Genomic DNA, 20,248 nt, shown 5'->3' with positions numbered 1-20,248 from the left:
GAGAAAAACTGCATTCATCAGCGATGGACTCTCTCACTTATTGGATTGATTTCAAGAGATTTTTCTCAGAACAGGTACATAGCAAGTATCTCAATATATTACAGGGAAATTCAAGTAAATCAAGCCTTAGAAGAAAAAGTCTTTTCTGGAACAAGAATATAATGCAGAGGGTTGTCCTCCACAAACTATGTAACAAATAAGGGAATCAGTAGGGTATGCATTGTGTTATAGCTTGGCCAAAATTGTGTCACTGTAAATTGTGGGAAGACTAAGTCAGTAAATGTCAGGCTCTGCCTCCGGGAGAGTGTATTCCAGCAGTTGATCTTTAGTCATTAATTTCTTTACTTTTTCATTGTTTTTTTCATTTGAAATCTCCCATTGCCTTCTGGGATACAAGATGGCCATGACACCATGTGGGGGTACAGCAGCATGACACTGTCATGATTCTAAATATTTTCATTAATATTTTTTTGCTAATTATTTAATTTTAACATTATGAGTGTGACATTGTCTCTTTGCCATTTTGGATCTTAGTAGGTAACCACATTTCATATTCACTTGTCAAGGACATGTTAAGCAAAGCCAATATTACATTATGCGAATTTTTATTGTGGAGTATGCCAGATTTGCTAATTGCAGTCGCTGATCTTATTGCTGCACCATGTCAAATTACATGACTGAAAATCGCAGCCCATGTCACATTTACAGACTGATCGCGATCTTCCAGCATAGTAGTGCTCACCGCTTTTTAAGACGGCCACTAGTGTGCTATGTGATGGAGCCTGCGATGTGTGACGGGTTAAGAGCCACAGCAAGTTCAGTAGCAATCCCTGCTCTTCATTTTGTTCCATTCTGTTTTAGTACATCAAACATGTAACATCAGACAGATGAGCTTCTCTTCTCTTTGACAGATTCAAAACATACCTTATATACTCGCGTATAAGTTGGGTTTTGAAACCCAAAAATTCAATCAAAAAATCAGACCCGACTTATACTCCCGTTTCAAAAATACGACACTTACATTTTAAAAACTTTTTACATCTTTTTGCTTCATCTAATATCACACCAGTTTTTTCAGAGACATCGAATTTTGTTGCAGCAGCACAGTTACCAATTTCACCACTTCAACGATTTTTAATTTAAACCAGCTACATATTGTCTTCTGATTGAATGCTCCATCAAAGATAAGGGATGCTCTTACGATGAAGGTGCATGATGGTGTGAGATACAAAAAACACAAAACAGTGCAAACGTCGCTTCGGAATAGTTTGGGTATTACCATGTGGTCATGTTGGTACTGTATATAGAAAAAAAGGCAGTGTGCTCCAATGTCCAATGGTTACATTCTCAGGTGGGCGTTAGCATATCATAATCTCTTGGACCAATAGCGTGAGTTTTCCACATTCAACTTATATGATTGACATTTGAAAATACCAGAAATTATACGGTAAAATCAAGTCCTGACTTATCTGCGGAAGAACTTAAACGTGAGTATATACGGTATGTGTTCCTTATTCCTCCTTGCTACACACTATGCATTGTACTACCAGCTGAACGCACCTTGGCTCTCAACTCTCACATGTAAGGAGCCAATTCTCCTGACCAAAGAGAAAATCAAACCTATTTGATTTTATACTGGCCAGTTGAAGATTATTTGGTCTCAGTCATTGGGTGTTAACATTAGATGATCAGCTTCAAAGGAACACCCCGCTGACTGCTTCCAACTGGCAAAGACTATGAAATAGTATGAAGGCTACAACTGAAAATTGTTGAAATGGGCTTTAGGTTGCCACATCTATGACTGTTGATGTTTTTCAACACATGCTGATATCACACAATCAGCATAAAAGATTTGTTAAAATCAGATTTATTTTAAGGTAGTGATTACTTCAAAGAAGAAATAAAGTGACCAGACAATAAGAAATAGTCAAATATCACAGCAAACAGTTGTCACTGTGAAAACCAAAGGATAGAAAATGACAAAACCAGAACATTAAGCAAAAATTATAGTCAATGAAATAATTCAAAAGTTCAAAACCAGAAAAATATTTTTTTAAAAAGTTTATGCAATCTTGCAATAGGAAATTACATTAATTGTCGAAATTTTACAAGCCTATAGGAACCGGAAGATGCGTCCTAATGATGAGTACACAAATTGGTGGCGCTCAATACCAAAACAAAATGCTATTAGAACTGGTACAAATGATATTAAAAAAGCTCTAAATACTTGAATTCAGGGTAAACTAACACCATAAATAGAATCTTTAATCTTGAAAAGCCAACTGGGTACAACTAATGCATAGAAATACTACAAACAGATGCACAAAAATTAATATTTGAAGATAATTATAACAATTTCTAGTCGTTTTTGTTTTTTTAATGACCCTTGCCTGCTGTCATTCATCTCCTGCTTTTTTCTCCTAAATATTTCCACCAAGTGTTCTCTACCATAAAATGTTCACCCCCAGGGTTTCAATCTGTGGAAAATACTGGTGCTGGTTTGGAAAACATGAACACAGAATGAGGCTTCAATGACATCATCAAAACAATAAAACATAAAATTATTAACATGTCAAAGCAACATGAAAACATCACAACATAAATAGTAACATATCCCTGTTTTTTTCAGGTAGTCACACATGTCAGGGTCAGATAAGCCAACATTTTACTCCTGGCTCGAATTTGGTTTCTTTTAATTCAATCATTTTATGTTTGTTTATTTATTATCAACTGAATATTATGTTTTTTTTCTTTTTGTGTTTTTAAGATTTTTGTTATATTTATGAGTTGTATTTTGTTCTTTTTTAATATATTACCTGCCTTGTTTCTTGCAACTGGAGCTGCAAGGGTGGGCCACACTACATCACGACTTATGGACTACTCTCATGTTATACTGTATATTCATGGCTAAGGCACTAGTTTGTCTTGTCTATTCACAAAGGTATTGTGAACTGTCCTGCTTTGGCTTCACTTTAATTGTATGGATTTCAACGCTCTGAGTAGTGAGAAAAGCGCTATATAAATGCAAAGAATTATTAATTATTATTATGTAATTGCTGTCTTTTCTGATTGAAATGTGGTCTGTTTATATGAGTTATGAAGATTTCTGAATTATGTACTGGTATACTTTGCTCTGGTTTACCTTTTAGGATCTTTTTGATTCCTTTTTTGATTTAGTGTATTGTTTTTAAAGACTTTGTTAATCCATTTTTTAAATACAAAGTGTCACACACGTGCACATGGGAGACAGTTTATGAGCTCAAACACCAGATGTTTTTCCTTTTCCCCTGCAGAACAACAGAAGATACCTCAGCTTAATCCCTTTTCTGGTCTTCAGGAGTCGCCTTCCAGTATCGTCATTTCCTTTTCTGCCCATCAAGATCCCACCTTACCCTGATGCCATTTCCTCTATCGGTAGAATATATATCAGCCATAATATAATCTTGGTGAGTTCTGTCTGGAGCTCATGTCTGTAAAGACCTTCACTTGCTTTTGCAATTTTTTCAGTATGTGGGGTGGATCCTCAAACCTTCTTAGTTGTCCCTGTGTTTATTTCTGTTTTACAGTGGTAGTTTCAGCTTCACAATAAGGTGACAGGGATTCATGTCCACACGGATGTGCTCTGATTTCCTTGCCATAAGGTCTAAAGACATGCAGATTGTTAAATTGGCATTGTTAAATTGTGTTTGTCTGGGTTGGATTGGCACTGTATCCTGTTCCTGCCTTGTGCCCAATGATTTCTAGGATAGCCTCCAGCTACCCATGATCCAATCCTGGGGAAGCTGGTTAAGACAACAAATGGATGTTTTGTTATTTTGGCCTAGAGGTTTGACAGTTTTCCTCCTGTCTATAATTACATTTTGAGATTCTGAATATTGTTTAGGCTTTTCTCCCTTCTTAGTTTGTGTAGGCCCAAAGCCTGGATGATTTTTGGCTTTGTAGGAGGTAGATGCTTAGCCTCATTCTGAACTGAGTGCCGGGCAGGATTTATAACAGGCAAATCCTTGTGGGTTGTTAAGAATGGGCATTTGTGAAGCTTTTTTTGTTGGCCTAGTGTTTGGGTTCCTTGAGATTTAACATTACATTCTGAGGTCATATTACGTCTTCCCTCTCCTCGGGGGGATATTTTGTGCCTTCTACTACAAAACTATATGTTCTTTTGCCAGTGTTGAGTGTCTAAATGGTTTATAAATGAAACAATTATTTTTGTGTTATAATGTTCAGAGTGTTGTATAAGGTATATAGTATTTACTCTTGTTCATTTATTATTTTGTATTTTTCCATGACATTATTTTGAAATTGAAACAGTTGTTGCCATTTTGTTTCAACTGAACATAAATGGTGTCCTCTCAATTGTTGTTTACACAGCAACCACTGGTCATGTGACTGAAGTGTGACATCATCATCACACAGCTATCAAACATGGAGGTATCATACTAATACTGTCATAGTGTTGGGATACAAAAGGTATGACTTGTATTATTTATTTGCTCCTTTGATTTGTTTGGCTTTTTGCCTCTTGCTTTGTACCTTTTTGCCTCCCATTTATTACTTGTGACTGCTTGATCTCCTAATTGTGACATTGTGTTGCACTTTGACGTTTCATTTGTTTTGCCTTTCATCTCCAGATCGGGTGTTGTTTTACTGTCTTTTTCAGGACAAGCCTGCGTTTTTCAGCTCTGTATCACAGAGTGGCCTTTTAAGGTCCACATTGCATTCATCTGCATTATGCAAGGCTAATTTTCAAGTGTGTATGTCAGTGTAGTGTGTGTCCTTGTTTGTGTGATGATTACTTGTGGATTGTGTCATATACTGGGTGAGATAAATGTTTTTTTTGATGCTAATGTGCATCGGTAAATTATGTTGTGTATAGTCTAAGTCGATAGCATTGGACTCTGCATCACGTACCAAAAGCAGCAGGTCATTGTATGCGTATGCAGATTATAACATGGAAACGTTTTTAAACACCCAATCATTTAGTAACACTTGAGGTTATTGCTTGCTATAGGGTGTTGCATAATATACATTAATGCCCATATTATTAAAAATGTTTTGTTATGCAACTTTTCTCTAAAAGGAATGAAAAGTCTTGCATGACAACACATTTAAGAAGAGCTCTTAAATTGTCCCTATATGAGGACTTGAGTGGCAATGAAACAAAGAAAAGTTGTGAATGGGATTGTACAATATCACACAGTGAAATTACTAAAGATAACAAAGAAAACTAACCAAATCACATACATTCAATGCTGTGTTGGATATTGATGAAACTCCACCAGAAATGTTTTAACATTTTTAAGGAGTAAACACTGAAAATCACTTTAATCCTGCCCATCACTCTATCTCCCCTTCCAATTAAAATACACAAACCACAAGAAACAAAACTCTTTGTCTTCTAAATGTAAACAAAAAGGTTTAATTGTCATTAATTTTGTGTTCTTTTTAAGTGTATTTATGTACTGCTGCATTGTATGTTATATACGTTTCCAAATTAGAATTTGCATTATGAAGAGTATGAATGATGTTCAGTGCACCTTTCTATGTTTTCCATTATTTCTTATGGAGAATGTCCTCACAATATGTCATTGGGCTATACATCTCATTTTTTTAGACCGTATGAACACTGTATACTCGGGACTCCCTGCAATAATAATAATACATTTTAATTATATAGCGCCTGTCCCATGCCCAAAGTGTTTTATAAATGTTCCAAGGGGAAGGATAAGAATAGAAGTACAGAATAATTATGCTTAATACCATTTTAAAGACAGGAGCACAAGAACTAATTCTGGGGAAGGGGTTCATATGGGAACTAGAAACACTTGAGAAGATAAGATGTCTTTACCCGATAAATTAGAAGACTTCCCAATATATTCATTGATAGATTTGTGGAGAACAACCCAGACTTTACTTCTGCTATTCGACCAGATCTATAGTTGCACTTCTTGACATTTTTGAGAAATAAGTTGCACAACCACACACATATGCAGGGGAGTGCATCTTGCAATCTGCAACTTGTTTCTTTTTGCCATCGATTGAAATCTAAATACATTCACATAAATGCTTTTTGAACCACCAGCTTATTCATCATTACCCACTGTCTCCCAGCAGTGTCCAATACAAATTAACGGCACATTAATCACTGGCAATGCCCTTACAAAATTCACCGGTGAGCAGATTTAATAAAAATAAGAAAGGCGGGAAGCTTTTATTTTCTAGCCCATGGTGTTTGCTATTTACACGTTTCATTTGCATTGTTTTGGCTTGCAGGAAATCCTGCCATCTGCTTGCACAGGGGTCTAAGTTTCTACTGTTATCACTAGCCCTATATGTGAGCCGGTGGTTTGGAATAGAGAAATTTGCCTGACTTCTGAGCACAACAAATTGCAGTGAGGCTTCTTTTTCCTCCTATCTCAGCTCCACTGGAGAGATTCATAAGATTGAAGAAAGCAGACTTGTAAGATACAGGGCAAATAGGGGTGCTCCTCTCTGACATGTTGTCTCTGAACGGAGAATCATGGCACTTTACTGCCCTCTAAGGGCTGCTTCTACCCTCCAGTGGAGAATACTTTACTCTTTGATTCCCACCCTCCTCTGCGTTTTGGCAGTATGAATTTAGACTCCACAGCAATTTTCACGAAGTTTAAAAAGAAAAAAGTTTGATTTATTAAACAAAGATTTTATTATATGGTGATAATATGATAAGCTACAATCTTATAACAACAGATTGATACTACAGTATATGACAAGCTTTATTGCTTTCATCATTTTTTACCGTCCTTTATAAGGACCATAACGCCAAAATTGCACTTCTGCTTCAAAACAGTTTTTAATGTGAGAAGGAATACACAAGAACACTTCACCATCCTACAAGAAAAAGCAAAACAGATCTGCAGCTAAAATAAATAGCATTGTAACTAGTGTACGCAGCATAACAGTGTAACTGGATAATGGTACATTATGTGCTGTAGCCTAAAGGGGGTGCTCCAGCTCCCCAAACCCGACACAGACAGACACAGGCACAAGTCCAGCACAACATACAGCTTTTAATATGTGGGAAACTCTTCCTAAGAGTTTCTTAATTCAGAACATTTTGAGGACCACTAAATGCTGTTGTCCACATTGAATGGAGGCTGAATGGTTAGGCTTCTATTCAAACCATCATACTCTTTCTTTGGGATTTGTCCTTAGCTTGGATATGCAACAATTTATCGAAAGTCATGTTACCTTTCTGGAGATGGTTAAATTAATGTAGCCATTCAACATATACAGTATGTCTGTAGGATATGGGATTAATATCGGAGTAAGAAGAGAGAATATGCAGTCTTCACCTAGGATGGGGAACAATCCAACCATGACCTTGTGGTCAGCACCAGAAATTGCGGCCTTTATCTAACAAATTCCTATTTGCTTTTGTGTTTCCACCCAATGGAAACTCTGACTGCAAGGGCGTCTGTACTTTAAAGTGGGCTCATTAACATTTGAGTCCAAGAGGCATGCTCCCTGTTTCCATCTGCCATACCAACCTCCTGACCAGGAAATGAAACAGCAAACATCCTGGGTGGGATGCCAATCCATCTGCACTGTACTACCAGTAGGGCCTCCCAGTCAGGAAATGGAACACACATTTTTCCAGCAAGATGACCTTCATCCCAGGCTGTCTATCCACTATGCCAGTCAATCCCCAGCTTCAATAACAACAAACAGACTTTCCCCATAATGTATGGGGTGTGCCTAATTGGAGAGCACCTCTACATCTAGAAATTGAGTCTACATACAGGTATTAAAAATGTTGAGCTTACTGTTTAAAACACATAGGAAAGAGATGATTATAGGGAGAACATTTTGAGAATTTCAGTAATGGTAAGAATTTTACACATATTATACTTGCTGAACAAACAGGCTCTAGCCTAATGTTACTTGATTATGTTTACCTCTTTTCTAAGTTGCTTTGTCTACCAAGCAAATAAATGAAAATGTAAGAATTTTACTGTACTCTGCACATGTGACAATAATGACCCTATAACCCCTTATAGCAAAATGGGAGACTGAAAACATAAGAAAGCAAAGTTTTCCTTGCTGGAGCATCCTAGACGTTTTGACGGAGTAGCACCCAGATGCCCATCATACACTCTGCCTTCTCACCTTTAATCTTACTCACCTCCCATTTCCAAGCTCATCTTAGACTCATGACACTTCTATTACTGGTTTGTTCCTCTACAACAGAAGAGTCATTCAAATGAAACAACATCCATAAAGTCCCACATCGGTCATGTCTTATTTGGATGACTGCAGCTCCCTCCTGGCAAGGGTTCTGAATAGAGACATCAGATCATTTCCAATCATTTGGAATAAAGCAACCCCTCTAGTTTACAGCCATCAGGACCTCCCCTGGCATTATCTTTGTGCGCCTACAAGGGCGTCTGTACTTTAAAGTGGGCTCATTGAAATTTGAGTCCTGCTACACCTCAACAGGTTGTAAAAGTGGGTGGACGTTGGCAAAGAGGCACCATATGAAAAGTATAACAACTGATCTGTTAGTGTTGACAATGCTTCACATAGAAAAAGTTCCGGCATCGATGCCCTCTCAGCTTTAGTAAGCAAAGGTGACTCTCTGTGTGTTACCCTCCTTCTAGGAACCATACAAAGAAAGAAAGAAAGAAAGAAAGAAAGAAAGAAAGAATCATACCCCTGTTTGGCTGATTGGCATAAGAGTGTGGTCAAAAATGAATTAGGGTTAGTGAATGAAAAAGAATATGTGATATGTCCATTTATTCTAACCAGCTTGGAGCCCGCAGTGTTATTAAACAAATAAGACAACAAACTAAGAGGGTAAAGAGCTCACCCTTTCTGTTTTCCACAAACTTATTATTCTTAACACCTCCAGAAAAAAAATAAAACATTATCTGTGCAATATGGAGTCCTTCTCGTGAGATCTCTGAGTGACAAGTAGAAAATTGTTCCGCCAGCTGAACAAGATGAAATTAATTCCTTTTAGCGATTTTCTGCTATGAAAGAGTCGGATGGGCCAGGCTAAAACATGTGGAAATAATTCATTAAGCACAATCACACCGGAGCTGGGCGCAGCACACGACGCTGGCTCCAAATTGATTTTTGATGCTCCTTTAATTTTTCTATGGATCTCGGGGCTTTTTTACGTCTCTCTGAGCCGGTGGCAATAATTTCTGTGCAGCGGCCCAGAGCCGGGATTGTCTGCAGCAATGGAGATCGGGCATGCCAGGAGACTACAAATCATGCAAGATCCTTGAAGAGCTGTAAACCCTAACCCTAATTCCCCCAACCCTTATAGTCCCCTTTGCAGGCTTTTATGTTTTCAGAACAAACAGAGATCATGATGGCTGCGCTGCGCGCATGCGGCCAAACAAAGAAAGCAAGCTGTCACCGTGCGTGAAGATTAGCTGGACGATGTCTCGACTCTCTGATCAAAAATTCATAACAAGGACGCGGTGTAACTTTTCAAATTGCCACCCACTTATCTTCCAAACCACTGCCTAGTATTGATGGAGATTTAGTTATGAATAAAACATCACCTGGACTTTTTTCCCCCTATGTGCAACTTGGGTGGTTAAATGTCAACAGAACAGCCTTTATTAGAATGTTGAACTTTTCTGAATTCTGTAATTATCTCTTTGACATGAAATTAACATTTATGCGTGGCTCCATGAAATCAAAAATCCTGTTAACTGAAAAAAAATAAGTCATTTCTGCAGCCATCTAGAAGCCAGTGCGGTAGCGGCAGATGACCTTGACAGTTTGCAGGTTCAAACGCCACCAGGGAGTCACCGTGGCACTGAATCTGCCTGGGCTGCGCTAGACATATACATTTTGAATATTGTTGCATTTATCACTTCATGAAAACACCTAGTCCACACCTGAGCCCATCCTTCTGCCCATAACTGATATACCCTGTCCATAACCGACTTACTTCCTCACATTGAGATAGTCTAGCCCAAAGAATCGGCCCAATGTGCACGTCTGTGGGATACAAAAAGGCTACACAGGGCTGTTTTAACAGCATCATAGGTCCCTGGACAAAGCAGTGTGCTGGAGCTCCTGTTTTGATAGCACAAAAGAAACATACATAGGCATCAGAAACATTGTGGGACCCTATACTCCTGAGGCCCCTTGCCAGTGCCCATTGTGCCCATACATTAACATAGTCAGAGGAGAAGTGCAGATTCCATATAGACAGCGTGGTCAGAGCTTAAACCCTGCATCCTGAGGCTGAGAAGCTCTGATGCTCACCATTGTATCTCCATGTTGTGAATGAGTACATTGTAAGGTGCTGTACAAAGTAAAGGTTTTCCTAATCTTTTTATTGGTCTTCTTTCCAAAACGAAACCATCCTTCTGTGAAGGATAAATACAAGACAGCTCTAGTGTAGTTTCTCATTAATGAAGTAGTCATTCAGCTCAGAACATTCTCACATCCACTTAATCCATTTCTTGGCAGCATTGGGTACAGAGGCAGATGCAGCTAGGCCGGGCGCCAGTACAGCACAGGGTCCAATCAGGCACACACCCACATGAAGCCCAATACAAAACTGCCAGATAGCGTAAAGTGTACATCTGTTGGGTGTGGCAAGGATAACTGGACACAGAAATGCAGGCTCCACATAGGAAATGACTGGCCATGGGTTTTAAACCAAAAAAAGTAGAACTATAAGGTTACTGCATCAAAGTGCTGCCAAGTTGTCATTAAGTAACAACTAACATAACATACAATGTTTTGTCTAATCGGTGTGGCCCCAGTTCAAGGCATCTCAGATCCCTAAACCTTTTACACAACTGCATTCCATACATGTACCAGGTGCAAAAAACCTCTTTTATTTAAAGATGTACTCTTTGACAAGCTTCTTCATCAAGTCGGTATTCAAACATTTCTTTCTTTCTTTCTTCTCCGCTCCTCCCCAGATGATCTATATCTTCTTCCTCCTCTTCAACTCTGACTAACCTAATTTAAGTGGAGGAGCTTCTTTTCAGATGAACCATGGAGTACGTCTGGCATGTCAGCGTTGTAAGGGATTTGTATGTCAGGCAGAAACTCCATGTAACAGGGGCGCCTCCTTCCAACAGCTCCCTGCAGTGGCAATCGAGGACCCCAATGTAGAACTATAACTTCCATGCAGCTCTGTGGGAGACCAAATGGGAACTATACCAAAGCGATGCTGCCAACCAGCATTCTGGTGGAACACATGACCCCGAGAAGCATGCTCCCTGTTTCCATCTGCCATACCAACCTCCTAACCAGGAAAGGAAACAGCAACCATCCCGGGTGGGATACCAATACATTACCACTGTCCCACCAGTAGGGCCTCTCAGTCAGAAAATGGAACACACATTTTTCCAATAAGATGACCTTCCACCCAGGCTGTCTACCCACTATGCCAGTCAATCCCCAGCTTCAATAACAACAAACACACTTTTCCCATAATGTATAGGGTGCGTCTAATTGGAGAGCACCTCCACATCTAGAAATTGAGTCTACATACAATTATTAAAAATGTTGAGCTTACTGTTTAAAACACATAGGAAAGGAATAATAACAGGGAGAACATTTTGAGAATTTCAGGAAAGGTAAGAATTTTACACATATTACACTTGCTGAACAAACAGGCTCTAGCCTAATGTTACTTGATTATGTTTACCTCTTTTCTAAGTTGCTTTGTCTACCAAGCAAATAAATGAAAATGTAAGAATTTTACTGTACTCCGAACATGTGACAATAATGACCCTATAAACCCCTATAGCAAAATGGGAGATTGAAAACAAAAGGAAGCAAAGTTATCTTTGCTGGAGCATCCTAGACATTCTGACAGAGTAGCACCCAGATGCCCATCATACACTCTGCCTTCTCACCTCTAATCTTACTCCCCTCCCATTTCCAAGCTCACCTTGGACTCATGACACTTCTATTATTGTTTTTTTCCACTACAACAGAAGAGTCATTCAAATGAAACAACATCCATAAAGCCCCACATCGGTCTTGTCTTATTTGGATTACTCCTGGCAAGGGTTCTGAATAGAGACATCAGATCATTTCCAATTATTTGGAATTAAGCAACCCCTCTAGTTTATAGCCATTAGGACCTCCCCTGCCATTATCTTTGTGTGCCTCCACACTGCCCACACACTCAGTGTGCCAGTTGGGCTGATCCAACTGGTCATCTGATGGTGCGATTGCCAACGGGCACACTGCCTCTCAACACTGGCACTGTTGTTCTCTGAGGCCTGACATCCTAACTCCTCCATTACGGGACTGCTATGATTATCTGATTCTGTGCTCTAACCTACTGTAGTTTTTACCATGTAATTTCCTGCAATTTTATACACTTGTAGTGGTTAGGATGTAATTTGTAGTAATTTTATGCACTTGTCACTGCTATTGCACCTGTAAACCCTAGTGCTTTATTTTACTTAACTTGCGATATACTGTGTTGACACTGTCATATGGAGTCATTTTGATGCTTATGTATGGCTTAGTGCTTGAATGCATCTCTTGAATTTGTTTTTATGCACTTAAGATTTGTAATCTTCTTTGCATTAAAGCATATGCCAAATTAATACATGCAAATGTCAGTGCAACTGAATGCCTACGGCCCATTTGTCTTTTTTCCTCACTCAGGTCATATTCTCCTCTGCTTCTGTGATTTGCGCCTTGTTACACTACCCTGCAGACTTTCAGGCCCTAACTACCTCTGACTGCCACCATGTCATTAGCATGTTACATAACTAATTAGGGCGTGGAAAAGAATAGATTACCAGACAACAACATCGGCTTTGGGGGGACTTGGCACCATCCATTCATCTATCAATTTACTAACTCACTTACACAGTTTAGGGCTACAAGGAGCAGATGTCTAATCTTGGTAGGTTTGGGCATTAGGTGGTAACTAACACCGAACAGAGTGCCAGTCCATGAAAGGAACATCAAGACCAGTTTAAAATCAACAGTTAATCTAAGTCAAGTGACTTTGAGCTGAGTACACAAAGAAAAGGAGGGAGAACTGGCAGACTCCTCAGAGACAGTGACTTCAACTTGCAGGAATCTATCTATCTATCTATCTATCTATCTATCTATCTATCTATCTATCTATCTATCTGTCTGTCTGTCTGTCTGTCTGTCTTACATAGTGCCTTTGCTTGTGTATTCATCTATCTATTAAAGTAGGGTGCCATTTCTATCCTGGAATACAGAATACAATAAATGTCCAATAAGTTCTTTATTAAAGGCAGGATGAGTATAGTGAGAACACAAGTATTCAAGTCAAATAAAGTAGGTAAAAAATCTCAGTTGGCCCACTGGGCCTGACTTTCACATGGGGTTTCTTATCCACTTGCCTACCATCTAATTTACTGCACCTCAAGCACTACCTCACTCTCCCACTCACCTCCCAATCTGTTTTCTTTTTTCTCCCCATCGATCTCCTTACCCAGTTCATACTCAACTGACTAAAGGTTCCACCTCTTAACCTATAGAAGGTAAAGCCTTAAATGGCCAAGTCCGTGCTTAATTTTTTGAACTTATTATTTACAAACCTGAACACACATTAAGATCTCAAGATTACGGCCTGCTTATGATTCCAAGGATTAATAAAATAACAGTGGGAAGGTCAGGCTTTTAGTTACAGGGTCCTCTGTTCTGTTTCTCATCTTGGTATCTGGATGTGGTACTTGGTGCCACTGCTCTACTGCCAAGTTGCCCTCCTGCACATAGAAAAGTCATCTTGGATAAAGGAAAGATGGAATGTGTGGAATGTTTTCTTGGCAATCTTTGTGCGTGTTAATACCACTCAGACATCACTTGAATGCCATGGCCTATTTGAGTATTATTGATGACCATGTGCATCCCATCATAACCACAATTTACAGATCTTCTAATAACTACTTTCAGCATAATAATGCACCGGGTCACAAAGAAAAAGTAATTTCAAATTGGTTTTAGGAACATGACAAGTAGTTTAGTGTCCTGTTCAGTGGCCATCCCAGTCTCTAGATGTGAATTCAATAGAACACATTTGGGATGTAATTGAACAAGAGATTCACAGAATGAATGTGCAGTTGACAAATCTGTAGGAATTGTGTGATAAAATCACGTCAACATGGACCAAAATCTCAAAGGAATGTGTTGTCCAACATCTTGTCGAATCCATGCCATGTAGAATTGAGGCTGTTTTGAGAGCATAAGGAGGCAGAACTGTTATGAAATTTTGTATATAAGCTGATAAATATTTTAAGTCTTTATTTGTAAGTCAGACAAAGCAAATGTAATAGTGTTTCAGGAGAATTTTTTTTTTCTTTCATTAATGAGAACAGCAATGCTTTCATGTCTAGCCTTTAGGATTGACTCAGGATGTGGAATTTATTGCAGGGTTGCCTCAAATTGGTTTAACAAGTGATACTCTGAAGGGAATACTCTCAAGCAACCCCCAGAGGAAAGCCAAACTACCTATCTGGCAAGCTTCATCTCAACAAATGATCTTGTGGGCAGGTATGAGAAGGCAATGTGTATTACCATCTTCTGAAGTATGGCTGTTTGGGATCGGTTTTGAATCAGAGGACATTCTCCACCACGATGCCTTATTGGTGTAAGGATTTGTACAGAAAATCTATAAATCTGGTTGCTTTACCCCTCCTGCTCTCTCTCTCACACCATGGCCATGAACAGAAGAACAAAAGCAGGAAGCACAACTTGGCAACCATATTGAGACAGGCATGTGGCCCATCCTGAAGAAAGCTAGAAATGATGACTTAGCTAGAGACATTTAAGTAACTACAAGTCTGTGTGCCTCCTGAAACTACACATGTAGCATTTACCAGGTTGTCTGGTTGAAAATAATTACATGTACTTTGCTAATTATAACTATTTTATGAATTTTATCAGTAATACATTATTTAAAGTTATACTTAACCCCAGCTTGTAATTTTACTCTGTGTAATTGATTGAGGTTATAGATGTAGAAGGGAAGGTGGGGAGAAGTTATAAAGTACAATACCTTATAAACTGTGGTAAGTCTATGGGATTTGAAGCATTCTGATAAAGTCTCTACAATAAAGAATACAAATGGGGAAAGAAGAGTAATACAGAACCAAGATAAAACAACTAGACAGTATTAAACTGTTGTAATAATGTTTTAAGTGATTATAGATGCACTGTACAGTAAACTCCAAAAAGTGTTTGAATTGGAATACTGTACATTGGAATATGCTAGCTGAGAGAATGAATGAATGAATTGTAAAATTCAAGACATGACCCTTTAAGTACAATGCTAGGTCAGAGTGTTGGTTCTGAGGTTAGGGATCTGCACTGGCAATCCAAAGGTTGCCGGTTCGAATCCCAAAAGTGACTCTACTCCATTGGGCCCTTGAGCAAGGCCCTTAACCTGCAATTGCTCCATCCTGGGTATGACATTAATCTGCATCCAGCCCTGCATGTAGGCCCTCCAACCTGCAGGGAAAAACCTGGGGGTTGGTGGCAGAATTGGCACTCCAGCCACCATAAAAAAACTCACACTATTCCATTCCATCTGAACTAGAGTGTGCTGAGGTGTCACCCGTTGCATGACTGCACTCAGGTCTTAATCTGGGATCCTGAGTTGGTTTGACATGTGGTGGGTGTGACAATATGCTGTATCAGTGCATGCTCCGAAACCTCTTTGTTCAGCAGCACTGGCATGATCATACTTGCTGGAATTGTTCATAATGTGAGTAGAGACCTTTGTCCCCTAAATAAAAGCTTGTCAGGCTTTCTCACCTTACACTGGTCTTTCAAGGTTAAGGCCACACAGAATCATCACTTGCTCTTCTTTATACAGCAGACTCCACCAGGATGTGCCAGTACAGTATTGGCTCAGATTATGGAGGTCCCTGAGGGTCTTCCGATAGATAAGGATGAGTCAATCAGATTCTACTAAGCCCACTGTGGACAAACACACTGTTTTATTACATAACTGAAGTTTTTTTCCCTTTCTAGATATTCTTTGCACAACTCTCAAATTTTTTAAAACAAAGACATAAAATAAAAAGGTCTGTTCACTTCTTACTGATGAACTTAGCTGGTTTGATTTAATTAAAAGTTACACATGGCTGGAATCTGGACTCCTTTGAGTACCGGAAACATATACATCTCATAATATGTACTGTATTACAAATGAGGCACTAATGTATGTAAACCTAAGAAAAAAGGAAAACAATGAAGCCTATTTAATATAAATATATTTTAGCAATCCAGGTAAATGAGAACAGGAGGACTGGCAGTTGTCAGGGCCTCTTTGATTTTGTTTTGCTTAAGCTGGTCCTGTAAAAATGAAGCAATTTTGTTGGCTCTGCTATTATGGGTTACAGAGCACACCTCCAAAACTTTAAGTGCTTATCAAAGCCTATTAGCTTTTCTATCTCCCTGCTTTATCTATCCATCCACATCACTTGTCACCAACGCCTGTTCACTGTTGGCTCCTCAGTCCTAATTCCCTCATTTTGCACTTCTGCCCCCTCCCAAGAGGTTTGTCCATCTTTTACAATTAGATCACCTTCCAGCACCAATACAACCCCCCCCCCCTTTCCTTAGACAAGGGTTAGACAGTGACTGCCTGTACATCAAAATATTTTATATTGTGAGGTTTCTGAACTCTTTTAGGACCTCCCCAATTGGACGGCACGCTGAAGCATGCCTGCCATGTCTGTGGACAGCTGCTTATCTGTTGCTGAGGCAACCACAGGTTCGCAGTGCAACAGAAGAGCTCCACAGAAACAACTACAAGCTGATCAAAGCTGATCAAGATCTCACTATACGTGCCTGTCACCAATGGGTGGTGCAAGGGACATTATGAATGCAGAGAACAGTATAACTTGTCCACTGACCTGGTCCTGAATACACCCATTTGCTGTGTCTGTGTATAGGAGAGTGGTAGCTCCCACTGCAATAAATAACCGTGCTGTTCCTGTTTCAAGTTGAATAAAGCTGGTTTTGCTAAAGTACTGAGACTTAGCCTCATGTTTTGGGGTGCAAGACAGTGACTCACGTGTTACAGTATATAAATAGATACATATGTTATACATAAATAGAGGTTATCAAATATTCCACAAGAAAGGAGATGTGCACAGGGAGATGGTAAAGCACTCCCCAACAATCCCCTTAACTGCAGTGGGAGGTCTTGTTCAGCTCCAATCCTCCGACACACAATGCTCAGGTAGCTGAATGTCACTGAATGGTCCACTTAGATTTCACGCACACTCGCTCTGTCATTTCCTCCGTGCAGTTGAGCCTTTGCCCCAACACTCCTACCACCTCCAGACTCATCGCTCAACTCACAGGTGATAAAATTTAAGCAAGGACCATAATATTTTGATTTCTTACTTTTATTTCTATAATGTATTTGTTTTTTTCCAAACTGATTTTACACAATGATGACATCATTTCTAATCCTTTGGCATTTTCAGTTGCTATGAGACTATGTGTTGAAAGGGGGGTGTGTCCCACAAGCATGTGAGTGTGACATCACCGGGTGTGCTCATGCGGTATAGACAGGCTATTTAAGAGCGAGCTGCATGCTCAGTAATGCATGTAGTTTGTTTGAATAAGGGAAAGACCTTTCTTTTAGCAAGTTAAATTGTCTAGCAATTTCCTTTTGAAGATGTTTCACCACTGTCTGTCCTAACTTTAACCTTTAACCTTGTCTGTTCTTTAAGTCCTCCCATTTTTTGATGTCATCACCTTCCAGACTGTTTTTCCTCTAGAAGAACTCTGTCTCACTCTGCTTATTTTAACCTTTCTGAACTGACTTTAGTACTAGAGTGTAGTACCATGTTAGCCATTATGGATGTGGTGAGAACTTAAGCAAAATGACATCTTTTATTGGCTAGCTAGAAAGATTACAGTATGTAAGCTTTGAACTGACTTCATAATGGAAAGATCAAAATGCTTAATATTGTGATTGTAGACCTTATTTGTGTGCTGTCTGACTTTGCACCATTTGCTTCTGAGGTGCTTAAAAAAAATGTTCATGGTAATGGTGACATCATTTTGAGGCCCTTATTGATGGTGTCTTGCCTTGTTGAGACCGCCGTTGTATGCTGTGGTCCAAGCTTTATTGTGTTTGATAGCTGCACACTATTGCAAGATACGAGATTCCCAATGTTTCTGTTTTGATGTCATAAAGGGTTCTCTACTTAAGATGGTGGCACATTTGTCCTTTTATCCATGTTTTGGATCAAAGATCTGTCACTTCTGAAATTTTTAATTTTAAAATGAAAACAAATCTGTACTAAGTAAGCTAAATACATTAAAAACACAAAACAATTGATAACATACAGTTAAGATGCACTTTTTGGCGGCCATGACAACCTTGAATCTGTATGGACAGGTCTCTGTCAGCTTTGCACATCTGGACACTGCAATTTTTCCCAATCATTTCCCATCTAGTCCTGAGGGTAGCTAAAAGGTGCCACGATTTTAGAGCTTTGCTTTGCTTCTTTGACTCTTATCATTATTCATTTCTGATTTAAATACACTTGATGCTCTCGTTCTTGATGCTTGCCTGTCTTGTCCCTTTAAAATCCAGTCCATTTCTCAGTATACATCTGTTCTACTTCACAGAATCTGCCACCTCCTTTATTTACAGGTTATGATGGCAGGGAGTGGGTTTTAAATTCCAGTCAGCATGCTGTTGTGTGTCAAACCCCAATCAGGGTGGGTCTACAAACTCTTGAACTCATCTACTTGGATTGTTCCCTGGAGGCTCGAAAGAGCATTGAAAGTGATGTAGCTATCCTTCACATTTAATTCAGGTAAAATGACTTTATCTCTCTTATTTATAGGCATGTCCAGTACAATGACCTATAATATAGGTTCTTCTACAATTATTTCTGACTCTAGTGAGGCACATGACAACTGTAAATTGGGAAACACTGTGGCTTCCTTGGACTTACAGTTCACCTCTCTATCGCCTGAAGGCCAGTCAGACAGCACATATTGATTACTTCGCCTGTTTCCGCTTTCTGCTCTAACGTGCTGAACTCAGACACACCGTTGTGCCCCAATTAAGTGAAAAGATGGCTGTCAGCAAACTGCCTCTGATGAGTCTTCACTACATCCATCAAAGGTGATGGATTATTGGAAAAGGGATTTTTACAGACTTGAGCTGTATGATCACTCATTGCATTATACACAACTTCCAATGAGGAACATATCGATCAAATGACCTATACCTTAATTATGGCATCTTAATTTGCATAAACACATTTTTTTTGTTGTGAATTACATTGACGGTCCATCCAAGGGTAATCTGCATTTCAGAACATGACCAGTACTTGAGTCATTTTTAGCTCCACCAGTTGTAAAAATTTTGAGTCCCAGTTATCTCAAGCTAATGTCTGCTTTAAAGAAGTCTTTAAAGAAGTCACCAGGGAATTGGAAAATATAATAAACTTATTTACACTGTGTCACAGTTTGTCCAACCAATTCCTAAAGTGAAGATATGTAACTGCCAGGACTCTCTTTTCAAATCTGATTTCTCAACAGAATGGAGATTTTACCATCCAGATTTATTAACATTAGATCGGAATGATGTGTGGGGTGTTCCCTGTTTTGAGTTTCAAGCATCCAGACATAACATTATTTAATATTTTTGTTCAAAATGTTGGCTGAAAAGAGTTCACATTAGTTAAAGTACATGAACTGTGAATTCAATGATTTTCATGGCAAAAATATTCTACAGACTGGTATCGGTTAGTGGACTGGAGGTTTGTAAACACTGGTGTAGAGGACTATGTGATGAGGTGACTTCAAGTGCAATATCAGCAAACACTAATTCTGCCAAATCAGGCTTTTATTAAAAAACTACGCACCAAGGCTGAGGACTAGAATCCAAAAATTAGCCCTGAACTCAAGAAGTAGACTTCATGGACTGCACAGGTCAAAATAAATCCAAGACTAAAAGAGGGAACTGAAAAACACCCTGGCCGAAAATAAAAAATGTGTTATTTTATATGTAAAGATTTATTTTACAGAATTTCAGAAACAAGAAGATAAATGAAGAGGGTCATAAGGTGTGTCTAAAAGGTAAATCAAAAGCAGTCAACATAAAATTTTAGAGTATTAATCCAACAGCAAAGCCAAAGTCTATAAACACAAAGAAAATGAGACAAGCACTTGCAATGGGTTATATTAAGAAAGTAAAATACAGAAGGAAAGCCAAACAACAGATATTTTCACTAATGCCTCAGCAGCC

The 20,248-nt window shown here is 39.0% G+C and overlaps 1 protein-coding gene across 1 annotated transcript in view; it reads right to left on the bottom strand.

Moving 5' to 3' along the window:
- The window catches only part of unc5db (unc-5 netrin receptor Db), a 756,179-nt gene that overhangs the window by 301,024 nt on the left and 434,907 nt on the right, over positions 1-20,248 (bottom strand). The window lies entirely within an intron of this gene.

The sequence above is a fragment of the Polypterus senegalus genome, chromosome 11, assembly GCF_016835505.1.
Source record: "Polypterus senegalus isolate Bchr_013 chromosome 11, ASM1683550v1, whole genome shotgun sequence".
Classification (NCBI taxonomy): domain Eukaryota; kingdom Metazoa; phylum Chordata; class Cladistia; order Polypteriformes; family Polypteridae; genus Polypterus; species Polypterus senegalus.
This window is presented reverse-complemented; position numbering and strand designations above follow the sequence as displayed.